This window comes from Talpa occidentalis, unplaced genomic scaffold, assembly GCF_014898055.3.
Source record: "Talpa occidentalis isolate TD23 unplaced genomic scaffold, MPIMG_talOcc4v2.1 talOcc4.8, whole genome shotgun sequence".
Lineage (NCBI taxonomy): Eukaryota > Metazoa > Chordata > Mammalia > Eulipotyphla > Talpidae > Talpa > Talpa occidentalis.
Window position 1 is genome coordinate 22,134,472 of NW_023605194.1, and position 13,230 is coordinate 22,147,701.

General features: G+C 42.4%; 1 protein-coding gene across 2 annotated transcripts in view; it reads left to right on the forward strand.

The window, feature by feature from the left end:
- HPSE2 (heparanase 2 (inactive)) overlaps positions 1-13,230 on the forward strand; it is a 448,287-nt gene that overhangs the window by 340,019 nt on the left and 95,038 nt on the right. The gene's annotated exons all lie outside the window — the stretch shown is intronic.

The following is a 13,230-nucleotide window of genomic DNA, read 5'->3' on the forward strand; positions in this document are numbered from 1 at the left end:
TAACATCAGACGCAACATGTTGAAAGCAGATGGGACAGTGTTGGCTAAGATCAGATACAGTAGGAACCCATCTCTTGGAGAGTGGCTGGAGTGTGCTTTACAGCTCCATGCTGATCTCTAGGTGACATAGGTTTGCCTCGAGCCCAGCTTCTCTAGGGAAGTAAAGAATGGCAAAGAAAAATGGCAAAAGCAGAGATCTGGATTCGTCCTGTGACCTTACCAATAAATCAAAGAAATCCCACTTAGTCCAGAAAAGCCGCACTTAACAGAATATCACATGGGTTATCTCTTACACAGACATGGTGTCTATAGCAAAAGGTGAGACTCTTCTCATTAACTTGCAGGATGTCAGACCTGGGATTTCCCTTGGAGCTGATCCAGTTCCACCCCATGTCACAGAGGAACTGCTCTGGGGGTGGAGGACAGGGGATGTGGAGCCAGCCCTAGAACTGTCCCTGTGTCTGCTCCATGCTCTCCTACAGAGTTACTGCCCCCCACTTGGCTGTGCATGCACCTGCTGGACCTGAGAGTCTTCCTGCTGTTTGCCCCTCTGCCTATTTCCACACCCCTCCTGTCCCCTTCACCCTCACCCAAACCCTGAGCCAGGAGGCCTCCAACACTACTTCCATGTCTCAAAAGAATCCCTCCGGGTTAGAGTGCTAAATAGTTATTGTGTCACTGACTGTCCACGACTCCAGTTAAATCACAAATATGAAACTGACTGGCACAGGTGCTTTTGTCCACAGCGCCAGGTGCTTCTGTGGGCCTGGCATGCAGCGGGTAGAGAGGGAGTCTTCCGTTTGACCTATAGAATGCTTGTTTGTTTTGTGCTCATAAACTTGTGGAAATAAAACAAATAATAATTAGGAGAGTACACGTGTAATGTTAGCAGGAACAAATGTCATGTCATCTGAAAATAAGGACTCACTGACCATCAGGCAGTGGGGAGGAGGCTGGTAATAGACAGAAATAACAAAGCAGCAGAACAGAGTCGGTGAGGACCTTTTAGAGGACCTGCATGAGAAGGGATTCTCTGGGAAGGTGGCACTAAGCCAAGAGCCCAGTGACAAGAAGGAGCCAGCCCTGGCAGGAGAAGGGGCTCCAAGATGGGAACAGAATCCATGTGGCTGAGCAAACAATGACACCAGAGTGATGGGTCCTGGCAGGGAGGGGAGAGATGGTGGACTTGAGGCCAGCCAGGTCATGTCCCAGAGGACTTGGTAAGCTGAAAGGAGTTTGGCTTGTGTTGGAAGCAGTGTGAAATCCCACTGGAGGACTCTTTGCCAGGTAATAACCTGATTTAGCTTACATTTTATAAAGATCACCCAGGTATAATTCATGCATCAAATGCTATATGTAATTTTTTAATAATTAGGAGAATTCTTCATTTGCAGACCACTTGCATATGTGGTACATCATTAATATTCCTGCCATTCTATCCTTTACCTCTGTCCTTTTTCCTTCCCTTTTGTCTCCCCTTTACTCATTCAGAGCTCATGCACCACTCTTGATCATGTACTATGTGCTAGTCACCATTCCTGGTGATGGCCACTGTCATGACCCAACAAGACAGCGTCCCTGAACCTGTGATGTAATGAAACATACTGAAAGTGGGATTGCATACATACATAAGATAAAGGCACTTTGTCATAATTTCTCTGACAAGAACCTGGTGTGAAGGGGAAACTAGGGTCTTATAAAGTCATTCTGTGACATATCCAAGCTCAGACATGTGGTGACAGTTGGAACTCTTGAGTTTTTCAGTGCTAAATCCTGTTTTCTTTTCACCACGCTGCAATATTTCTTGCAGTGCTTTCTTTGTTGATTTTGCTATGGGCAGAGGCCAATATTTGCTTCTAGAGATGGAGCAAGTGTCTTGAGGAATTGGAGGGAAAAAAAAAAAAACCTATCCTAGGAAAAGATGGTCTGTGGGTGCCTGGGTGGGCTTGATTTCCCAAGTTAGACAAACTGAGATTGCACATCCGCAACCTGTGCACCGTTGAGTGGTCGTGTGTGTTAAAGAGGCCAGGTATAGTGACTTTGTTTCCCCAAATGAGAGTAGCTTGAAGGTGAGTTCCTTCAGAGGTTTGCCAGAGCCTGGGTCGCTGTGCAGTGGCGGCAGTGCTCACAGAACTTCATTGATTTAACACAAATGCTCAAATGAGCCAGGCAGCTGGATTTCTGAAAACCTCAAGCTCTTAAGAAAGAAACCGTATGTGAAAGCACTTAGAAAGGTAGCAAGCTTTCTTTTTATCTTTTTTGTGCTAAGAAATTCTATACCTTTTAAGTAGAGAACTTGGTATCTAGAGAGTTTGTCCTGAGTCTCCCCTAGAAAGAATTTACATGGCTCGACCAGGGCACTCAGCAGACAGACCTTGCCGGCCGCCACTGTAATGTGTGATGGAGATGGACCTGGAAATCGTACTGGTTGCCATTTCAGAGAGTTGTGCAGCTGATAACCAAACCCTGCCAATAAAAACTTGGGGATTTTACATTGTGATTAAATCTCCAAGAGAGTTTGTTAAGAGTTTAGGGGATTAGTGAGTTGTGTTTGGTTGCCTCCCAGAAAAAAATCAGTATCTCTAGTCCAATTCCTTCAAAATCAGCTTATAATGTTTGTTTTTGTTTTTGTTAGTGTTTTTGAAAAACAGAAAAAAATCAAGGATTTTGGTATAATGACTGACTCCTCAACCCACTCCTGCTCCTCCACCCAGTCCACTCCAATCCCAGTTTGTAGCCCAAATCTCAGAAGGTCATAGCAATATCACCATCCCAATGTAAGGCCAGTGCAAATGTGAGGGTGGGCCTTTAAAAAAAAGCTTATTTGGAATTGATGGTCAATTCCAAAGAGCACCTGCACCCCTATGTTTATAGCAGCACTGTTTACAATAGCTAAGCTTTGGAAACAGCCCAAATGCCCAAAAATAGATGACTGGATCAAGAAGATGTGGTCCATATACACCATGGAATATTACTCAGCATTCAAAAAAGATAAACACACATGCAATTTGCAGCAACATGGATGGTGCTGGAAGGATCATGCTCAGTGAAATAAGCCAGAAAGAAAAAGAAAAATACTGGATGGTCTCACTCATAGCAGGAATCTAGAAAACTTAAATAAGGGACCAGGAAAATGAAAATAAGAAAGTGAAAATCAAAATCAACAAACAACTATGAACCAGAGACACTCTATGGGAGGTGGGGGGCGGGGAGGGAAGGGATTGGGGTCAAAATAAGGGGGCTGCAATTGTATGGGGAATATAAAAATAAAATTTATTTTAAAAAAAAGCTTATCTTTAAAAAAACATTATTTTCTCTACAGCCTGCGATCCTTGTGGTTGTGCCTCTAGAATAGTGCCAACCTTCCTCTGATGAGAGCTTTTCCTTCTCCTGGGAAGAGGAGAACATTTTGTTCAGCTGTGCTTCATCCCTCCACTCCCATCCCTCTCCCTGACCCCCCTGCCATTGGGAAAGAGGGAAAGTGTGAGTCTCCACAGCCAGGCAGCCAGTCATGGACTCCCTCTGGGAGCAAGTGATGTTTGTGCAGAAGGCATCTGTGCAGCCAGTGGACATAGTCCAGACCCCACCAGCCGTGGGCATTTCTCCTGAGAGGAGGTTTTGGAATTTAGCTTTTTGCTTTTTTTTAAGAACTTGATTTACAGAACTTTCAGGGGAAGGAATGGTGCATTACTAGTCAGCATCTTAACTCCCACGCCAGCCTAGCAAACAATTCAATTCCAAAAACACTGACACTTCAAATGTTTCTGGCTCTGTGCTAGGTATTCTGGGGACACAGATAAGTAAGATATGGCTTCTTATGTGCAGGCTAACAGTCTGGGGCGGAGGGGAGGATTGTGTGCTTAGGAGCTTACAGTTTAATCCTCGATTTAGAATAAAACAGAAAACTAGTTCACGTTGGATTACCTTTGCTTTGCTGGGCATGGTGGAATATTTATATTTACTGTCAACCTTTTTTGCTGACTGTCCCTGCTTGAATAATAATAAGCGTTCAGTCTAGCTCAATATACACTTATTGAGCACTTTCTGTGTACGTTGTTCTGGAATACAACCGTCGGTCATGAACTGGAGACAGCCCTAATCCTGGGATCTAACCTGTGCTTTGGTTCCCATGGCAACTTTCTCTGCACCCAGCTCCCACTGTCCTGATGTTCTTTGGCTGTTGGAAAGAAACTGCGTCCTAATGTGCCTGCCTGGCTTTATTGGTCAGCCTTTCACAGAGTTGAGACACTGGCTGCCTCGTTCTTGATGCCCTTTGAAATAGACTGTGCTCCTGTGGCCCCACAGCTATGGTGTGGACACAGAACTGCTTAAATGTGTCCCGAGGAATAACACCCAAGGACAAACCCTTGTCCCAGTGATGCTGGACTGGGGCATCATTTCCTTTTGCATGATGAGCATCATCTCCTTTGAAGGCTTCATAAGGAGCAGCAGGAACCTGCAAGGACTGTGACAAGCTTTGTGGGTTCTAGTCCTCACTCTGCCATTAGTTAGATATGTAGCTTTGGATTCTAGTTTCCTTATTAGTTAAATTGCAGTCAATATATCTCTTCTGTCTACCTCTACAAGTTATTATTCTAATAATAATTTTATTATTATTGATATAAAATTGATATTTTCCCAAGCAGTATGATAGCACCTATTATCACTGTCATAATAGGTATGATGGTAGGAGTCCAATTTGGTATATAGATGAGAACCAAGAAAATTACCAAAAGGAACTACTTCTAAATATTAAAAGTGGTTTTCTTTGGGTAATGATATTTTAGATGACTTTCATTTTCTTTGTAGATTTTTTTTGCCATGAAATTACTGTAATCAGCATTATTGCTTTTTAATATGAAAAAATAGGCTATTTTTAAAAGAAAGAGCAAAGTGTTTTGAAATGATGAAGTGCTTTAAATAGATAACCAAATATTATTCTGGTCTAATTCATTAATGATTTATTTATTCAGAAACATGACTTGCACTCGGGGTACTTAGTCTGTACTGAGCTAGACACTGGAGACACATCTGGACCTCAAGGTACTGACAGTGTGGGTTGGACAGGTAAGTCAGCAGGGAGGGGCAGAAGCACTTGGGCAGGACAGAAGCAGAAAGGAGACCAGCTTGGAGTGGGGGACATTGGCATCACAGAGGCCTCTGCAGGAGACAATGCCTGAGCTGGCTTTTACAGGAGAAGGGCAAGTTAGCCATTGGAGAATGAGACTGGGATCTGGGAAGAGCTTCCAAACAGAGACAGTAATGTGCAAAGGGACAGAGGTGTTTGTTTTCTAGAGAGCTATGGTGGATGCATATGAAAAATTACTTAGCAAAGCTTTTCCTATTGCTGTCCAGCGGCCACACAGGGTGTACAAAACTTAAAGAATTTCAAAGCTACAGATCTGGAGGTGGTGGGGCGGGGGAGGCACAAAATCTCGCCAAACCAGCCTGTGATCTGTTTCTTGGGGGAGCTTGCTTTCTCTTTCTTGTCTTTCCCGTGGGAGCCATAAGAAGATGAAAGAAGCAGAGTGTACCTACTTAGGGGTAGCTGTGATATACAACCCAACCCTGTCATTAGAGGCCCTGACAAAGACTTCTCCCTCCCAAGCCTTCCTTTGTGGGATGCTGTGGCTGCTGAGAGAAGGGTGCCCTTGGCTGCAGGATCGCCCGCGGGTGGGACTCAGCGGGCTTGCATAGCGGGTGCCTGGGCTATGTGCCCAGCGGGCATGACTTGCTTGTTTGCTGTGCCTCTAAACCTGGCTTTTCAGATCTGAGCCTGTGCCTGCACTGTCTCACCCGCAGGCTGCTCTTTGTCCCTAATGCTTTCCTATTGAGGCCCCCTTGATTTTTACTATCTGTCCTCAACCTCTGTGTATTTATCAGCCTGCGTGGTGTGTGTGGCATGTCGCTAGACCCATTCCTAGTCATCACAGCTTCCCTGCTGGAAGCCGCCTCAGGAAGCAGAAATTGCTGTCTGTGCTCGGAATCAGACAAGGCAGCCTCAAAGGCAGCGCCAGAATTTTCCAGTGTTTGAGTCTTCAATTCCTGTTCTGTCAAATGCGGCTAACTGTGCTGGGCCCAGGGAGAAGGGAATATTTGAATGTAGCACCTACACGTATTGGCTTTAGAATTATTCAGTAGAATGATCTGAGTTTCAAACCCAGCTCTACCACATGCTGACTGTGTGGACAGATTACTAAACCCTGGCAAACATCAATTCCCCCTCGTAAAATGGAGATAATAATAGTGTCTATTTCAGAATTGTTGCAACAGACTGAGTCAATACATATGTAGCTTTTACGCATAGTCAGTACTCAATAATTGTTAGCTGCTGTTATTTAGAAAGTCACTCTGTAAATTGTAAAATTCTCTAAGTCACAGTGATAATTATCATTAATAATGAACATAACCGTGGTAAGATAATACATACTTGGATATTTGTAACTGATAAGGGAAATCAGTTCAAATACTGATAACAAAAGTCTGAGTAGTAGATGTTTTAAGTTAGAACAGAAAACTACGATTCTTGCACTTGAGAGGAACTGACCTCAAATGGTTAAAGACAAACTAAAAATTACATTTTATTTTCCTCCAGAGAAGATGCTGCCAACCTTTCCAGTGAAGGCAATTAAGGCAATAACCACACTGCCATCCTAGCTCGAACACCTTCATTTGGTATTGATAAATGGCCTAATCAGCCCTGGAAACCATGATATGTCACATCAAAGTGCTAATGACAGTACATTATGTGACTCGCTGAGATGCAACAATTGAAAATCTCACTCTGCCATCAACCATTTATTTTGTTCCCAGATTGCAATACAGAGGGATTACAGCTACAGCAAATTGTGTGGCAACCTTAATAAATTAGGGAGAAGAAGCAATTACAGCCTCACTGCATTTGAGCCTAGGAATATAGTGCATGCCACCCTCCAAGCCACCTTCAGGGGGTGGAGGAGCAAGGCCAGGGAGTGAGAAGAGCTGCATCTTACCTGGCTTCATCAGTTCACCTGTAACACTCGAAAATTATCTGAAAATAGTCTGACAAGAAAGGAAGGGAGGGAGAGGGGAAGGCAGAAGAGAAATGAAAGAAGGGAGAGAATGGAATGCCCTTTGGTAGGTTGGAAAGAGCTTTTGTGAAGGCCACAATTAATGACAAATAATGTCATTTCATTTTAAATATTGTATTTCAAATAATAAGGGCACAATGGTGTCTGGTTATGGATGGTTGGGAGTCAACAAACAGGCCTTGAGAGGAGTGACCATGAGAACAAAAGATAATACAGTAGGTTTTTTCTAACTCAGTTATGTTTTTGTTGTTGTTTAAGTTAAAGCAGATGTCTTTTCAGATAGAAATAGAGCAGATAAACATATTCTGTTTTGTGATTCCTATTTAAAAGTACTACACTATTGATAATTTTTTTTTAAATCTATCAGTCATTAAGTTAACAATTTCAGCTGTTTTCAGTCTCCACTTCTCTTATCTCTGATTGGTTTTACTCATTGAAAGGATTAAATAGAACATGCCATTTTGACTCACTCTAGACTTGACTTGCTCAAGACTTGCTTTCTACTCTAGAATTCACTGCCCTTTTTTTGGTGTCAAAATTTTTCTAGCCTATTCCTTAGAGCAGTGACTATCTGTTGCACATTGTGGTCACCTGGATTGGAAAGGTTAAAAAAAAGCCTGTGTTTAGGCACCCCCCCCCCCCAGAGATTCTGATTCAGTTGGTCTGCAGAGGAGCCCAGATGTTGGTATATCTTAAAGTTCCCCAAGTGATTCTAATGTACAGCCAGAATTAAGAACTATGGGGTTAAAGCCTTCTGTTTACCATAATAAGATTAAAAATGATCTACTCTTCTGTACAAAATCTTTCTTCAGCTATCAAGATATCAGGAAAGTGTTTAGTAGCATCTATTATTAATTCATTCCACAAATATATATAGTGTTTCTATTATATGCTAGGCTATTCTGGTTTCTGAGAAAATAGAGATGCAGGAGAAAGACAAGAAGACCCTGCTTTCACTGGAAGTAACATTCTCATAGGGAGACTAAAAATAAACATGAAAACTGAGAAATAACTAATTACAAATTCAGAAGGCTGTTTAAGAACGCAAATAGGCTATTAGATTGAAGAAAGTGTGGCCCAGGCCCAGGAAGTCTTCAGTGGAAAGGCAGTTTTTGGAGGAGCTGCGGGAGGAGCAGAGCATTCTCTTACAGGAGTAGTGTCTGCCAAGCCTGCAGGGGTGGAGACTCCATGACACAGCAGAGGTCAGGCCGCAGCTCTGTTCTAGGAGGGGTCCACCCAGGGGCAGGTGCAGAGGCAGCCAGCAGACACCTCGGTGCAATTGATCTCAGATTCCCTGCTCTTGCTTCCCTGCCCAATCTGTGCCGACAGCACTTGGCAGGTGGCCTTGCTTCCTGTGTCTTGCACTTTGTGTGAATAATGATGGTGCATTCACCACCAGCCCCTATGCCTGGACCCCCTGGTGAGCCTGATGTCTCCTGCATGTCCCCATCACTGACCAAGTCACCGATATATGCGCCCTTGTGATCTCTAAGCAGCTTTGATATGAGAATGGCAGGATAATGATATTTGTGGAAACCAGTAACTTTTTCATGCAGTTTTATTGTGAGTATGTTTAAAACCTTCAGTGGTATGTGTTTTTAATGTCCTTTAGCTAGGCTGCTGGGATATGCAATAAAGTACAGTTTTAGTTGCTGTGGAACATAAAGAATAAGGCCATTGGGTTTGAATTGCAGCCCAGAAATTCAGGATAAAGAGCAAGCTGCCAGCAAGCCAGTCTTTCCCCTACCAGGAGCTAGTAGCCACATGGTCATCGAGCTGTAGTCACTCTGACTTACTTAGTCACCTGTATGGTTACTGCATACACTGTTCTTTATCAGAAGCCACAAAAGTCCTGCAGCCTGGAAACCTCACCAGAATCGTGTGGGACAGTGAAAGCAGAGCTGGTGACCAAGTACCTCTTGCAACAGCCCACCCCTCAGCCCTGCTTGTTCTTGACTGAACTTGAACTTACAACTATGTGTGCCACTGTGTCGGCTGCTGTCTCGAATCTAACTAGCAGAGACTATGGCCAAATTTGTTCCATTTGCCTCATACAGTTTGATAGTTAGTTGGCAACTATACCCAGATATTTAGTGAAACATTATTGTAGCTATTTCAGTGAAGGTATTTTTTTAGATGAGATTAACACTTAAATCAGTAAACATTTAGTAACGCAAATTATCCTCCATAATGCTGGTAGGCTTTATCCCATCAGTCAAAGGTTTTAATACAAATAAAACTGAGCTCCCCAAGTAAGAGGGAATTCTGTCAACACTGTCTTCAGACTCTAGGCACAACATCACTCTTCAGCCTGCAGATTTTGGGCTTGCCAGCTTCCACAGTTATGTGAGCTGAATTCTCGAGATCAGTCAGAGAGAGAAATGCACACACACGTTCTGTTGGTTGTTGGCTCTGTTCTCTCGAGAACCCTAATACACAAGGCATTTAATTAAAGCTACTGGTATAGCACCTTTATAAAATACTGACTGTTTTATATTGCAATTCAACTGGTTTGTCTCTTTCTCCTCTTCTCCCATCAGGGGGAAAAACATTTGAGTTGAAAGTGACTGTGAAACCTTGGGTGCAGAGACTTTAAATAATCTTTGCCTCCCTCAAATATAGGAGGCTCTCAGTAAGGGTGTCTCGAATGAGAGAGGGACTGAGCATGTGATTATATTTCTTCGGTCCCGGGTGGGTTCCTTCCCTAATCTCTCTCTGCAGCAGAACGCCCAGCTGTTTTACCACGTCCATCTCATGGATCAGCTCCTTCTTGTGGCTTTTCATGAATTCTCCTAAGTGATTATTTTCTCTCTTGCTTGTAAACCTCATGAATATTTTATCAATATCCCTCTATGCATTTAGTAGGTTTGATGTTTTCTAAAGATAGCTGTCTTTTATAAATTTGCTGTATTTCCTTTCCTAGAAGGTAAGTTCCTTGCACGGAGGAAGGAACTTGCTAAACTGCTCCTTGTGTCTCCTTAGTACACAGGACACAGTTGGTAGAAACCAGAGTAGCGAATCATTGGTGAAAATGTGCTAATTACTCACATCTGGTCTCAAGGTGTTTCTGATTATTAGTTAGCAGTTCAGAGACCCATTAAGAAGCATGGCCTTTTTGCTAATGATCACTTTAACTATTGCACATCTCTGTAATGACCGGTTGCCTTTAAAATGAGCCAATAACTAGATGTTTATAGAGAGTGTACATGTGAGAGACTGGGGAGTAGACTACACAAAGGATTCAGAAGTCCAACAGCATGGGTACTGAATTTTTCTAGCAATTCTAGTTCATATACCGCATTATCATCCTCATTTTCTGAGTTACCATGAAATAAAGAACCTGCTATATGCCAGGAACTGGATCCTATGGTACCATGCTTTTTAATCTTTAGAATAACTGAAATGGAGGCAGAGACAGTTAAAGTCATTTACATAGAGATCACTCACAGCCTACCTGATCTTCACATCTCTTCCCTAAGCCCTTCAGATTCCATCTCAGAAATGTGTCTCAAAGACAAACTGTCTCCGTCACTACTCCACTCTTTGTGATCACCCAGAGCCTTTTTAGCTCTTGTCTGGATCATCACAGAGCCCTCCTAATGGGTCTCCTATCTGCAATTTTTTCCACTCCCAATGTATCTTCACAATATCATTCAGAGACATGGTCATGTCATCGCCTGTCTTTGGAAACCTTTGTTGGATGCCTATTGCCCATACAATGCCCCCAAGGCCTCAACATGGCATCCAAAGCTTTCCATAATCTGGACTTGCCCTGTCTATTTCCCAACAGCCACTCTAGATGACATGTCTTCCATTGGTCTAACCTACTCATTGGTGCCTCACCATACTCGGTGCTCTGCTTCAAGCCCCACCCCATTGCCACCTTCTCTAATGTTCCAAATAGGAATCTTGCACTCTGGTTCTGGTGAGGCACTTTGACTGTATATTACTCCTGACTCTCACTGTATAGTGCTGTCTATCATAGTTATAAATACACTGATCAGTCTCCCCTTTTAGCCAATAAGCAAATTGAAAACAGGGAATATTGTGACATAGAGTGCCTAACACACAACATATACACAAAGAAAGATATTAAATGATTGGGATTAAATTGAAATGAACTTGAACTTTGTGTGAATAATCCATTAAGCCTTATCCCACTCTGAGAAACAATTATAGCTGCTCCTTAAAAGGACACTGATTGTAAATGATTCAGCCTCTCTAGATGGTGAGACACACAGCATCTAGGCTATTTATCAACTACCTTATGGCTAGATGGCATCTCAGACATATTCAGGACTACTTTTTCTAAGTGTTATGCCAACTTGGTAAAGCACCTGGGTGCCTAAGTTCTTACCAACTCTAATCAGACTTGAAGGGTGGTTTGAAGGGTGAGAAGATGGTAGCTTGCCAAGTGAACTGTCTTAGAAACACCAGTTTAATGACTTACATATAAATTAATCATAAACATGTGGATTAAGTTTCCCTAGAAAAGGCATGTTTTGGCTCTCTGTGGACCACAAATGATTGAAAAATGATTGGAGATATTTCCTGAGCCCAAATATTGTACTAAGAAGAAGCAGGTCCATACTATGTTAACTACAAATATTAGTACAATAGATAAATTATCCAGGGGGTCTGGGAAAGTTAGAAATATGGACAGGAAATAAACTGAGATTCAGCTTGAAAATGTGCCCCAGGTACATCCAGAGAAAAATAATTAGAAACAGCAATTTTGTTTGAGGAAGAGCGCAATAAAATTATGGAGACTACAGAACCTCAGAGTGATTTCTAGTTGATATGGCCCAGGTGATGGAAAGCTAGTTATTCTTATTCCTGTGGATGAAAGAGAAAAAGCTTGGACTATGGAATATGAGATGGTATTCATTGCCCATTGTCTAAAATCAAAACCTTGATTTTGATTATATCAATTTTTACCTGGTCAAAGAAATGTTTGGCTAAAATTAACCTAACTTTTCCAGTTAGCTGAAGGAAATGATGACCAAAATCAAGAATGTAGTCTTTGAGCCCAGAGTCCAGAGGCAAAATGGAGTTTGAGAGCCAAAACATGACAAACAGAAGTTCAGACAGGACACAATCTTTGAAGTCATAGACATATGGGCCATCCTCAGAAGACCATCCTAGATGTGTTATATCCTTCCTTATCATTTTAAAATACTTCTTAAAAGATCAGATATCCATGCTTATAGGCCAAACTAAAGTGCAGTCATTATAAGCAAGATCTCATCTTGGAAATTGGGCCAAAGAGTGTCATACAAATACATTATCCTAAAGACCGATGGGCTTAATGTCAAGGAATTGCAAAGTGTTTTTCTTCAAGTCTGGAAGCTGTGCTTTGCAAGAGTGTGGAGTAAGTAGAGAGAGAGCTTAGACAACTGGCAAATGCTTCTAGGGAAGGCAATTTGAATGGTTGAAAAGTCTGGGAAATGTGGGCTAAAAAGGTCAGATCACAGTGAGGTGAAGGTTGTCTTCTGATGTGTGAAAGGCTCCTTGTATAGAGAGTGGAATGTCTTCTATATTTCTTCTAAAGCATAGATTTCTTCTAAAGCACAAAAATGCATCCTTGGGTGACAACTAAAAGGAAGAGGGTCTTAGCTCCTGCTAAAAGTGATGAGGCAGGATTTATAGCCCAAGTCTGATACCAGCGCACTTTAGCTTAACTACTGAGTTATTTTCACCTAGGAGGGCTTGAATTTATATGCTATAACTCTGATATTTAAAGAACAAACTTTGTGTCATGAACTGATCATTCCTGAGACTCTACCCTCCCTGAGGGTAACAAAACACAACAAAAGCAATCACCTTGCCAATTAAAGATAGCTCAGTCTGTTCTTCCTGGTATTTTTGTAAATTTTTCAGAATTTCATTCTCTTCATCCTCCTTCTCTTCCTCTAGATGCCATCAGGGTACAAATAGGATGTTGATATCATGTGCTGGCAATGGGGCGGGTCCTCATCCTTCTTGTTCTGTGATCTGGCTACCTCTGGCCTTCATTCAGCCATCCTCCCTGATTTCTTGGTGCATGGCCCAGATGTGGGTCCTTCCAGGTCTTTTGGGCTTCATGATGGAACTTGATATTGTCATTGCTCTGTGTTCAACTCCCCATACTCTGGAACTTCGTTGCACTATCACCAAGATT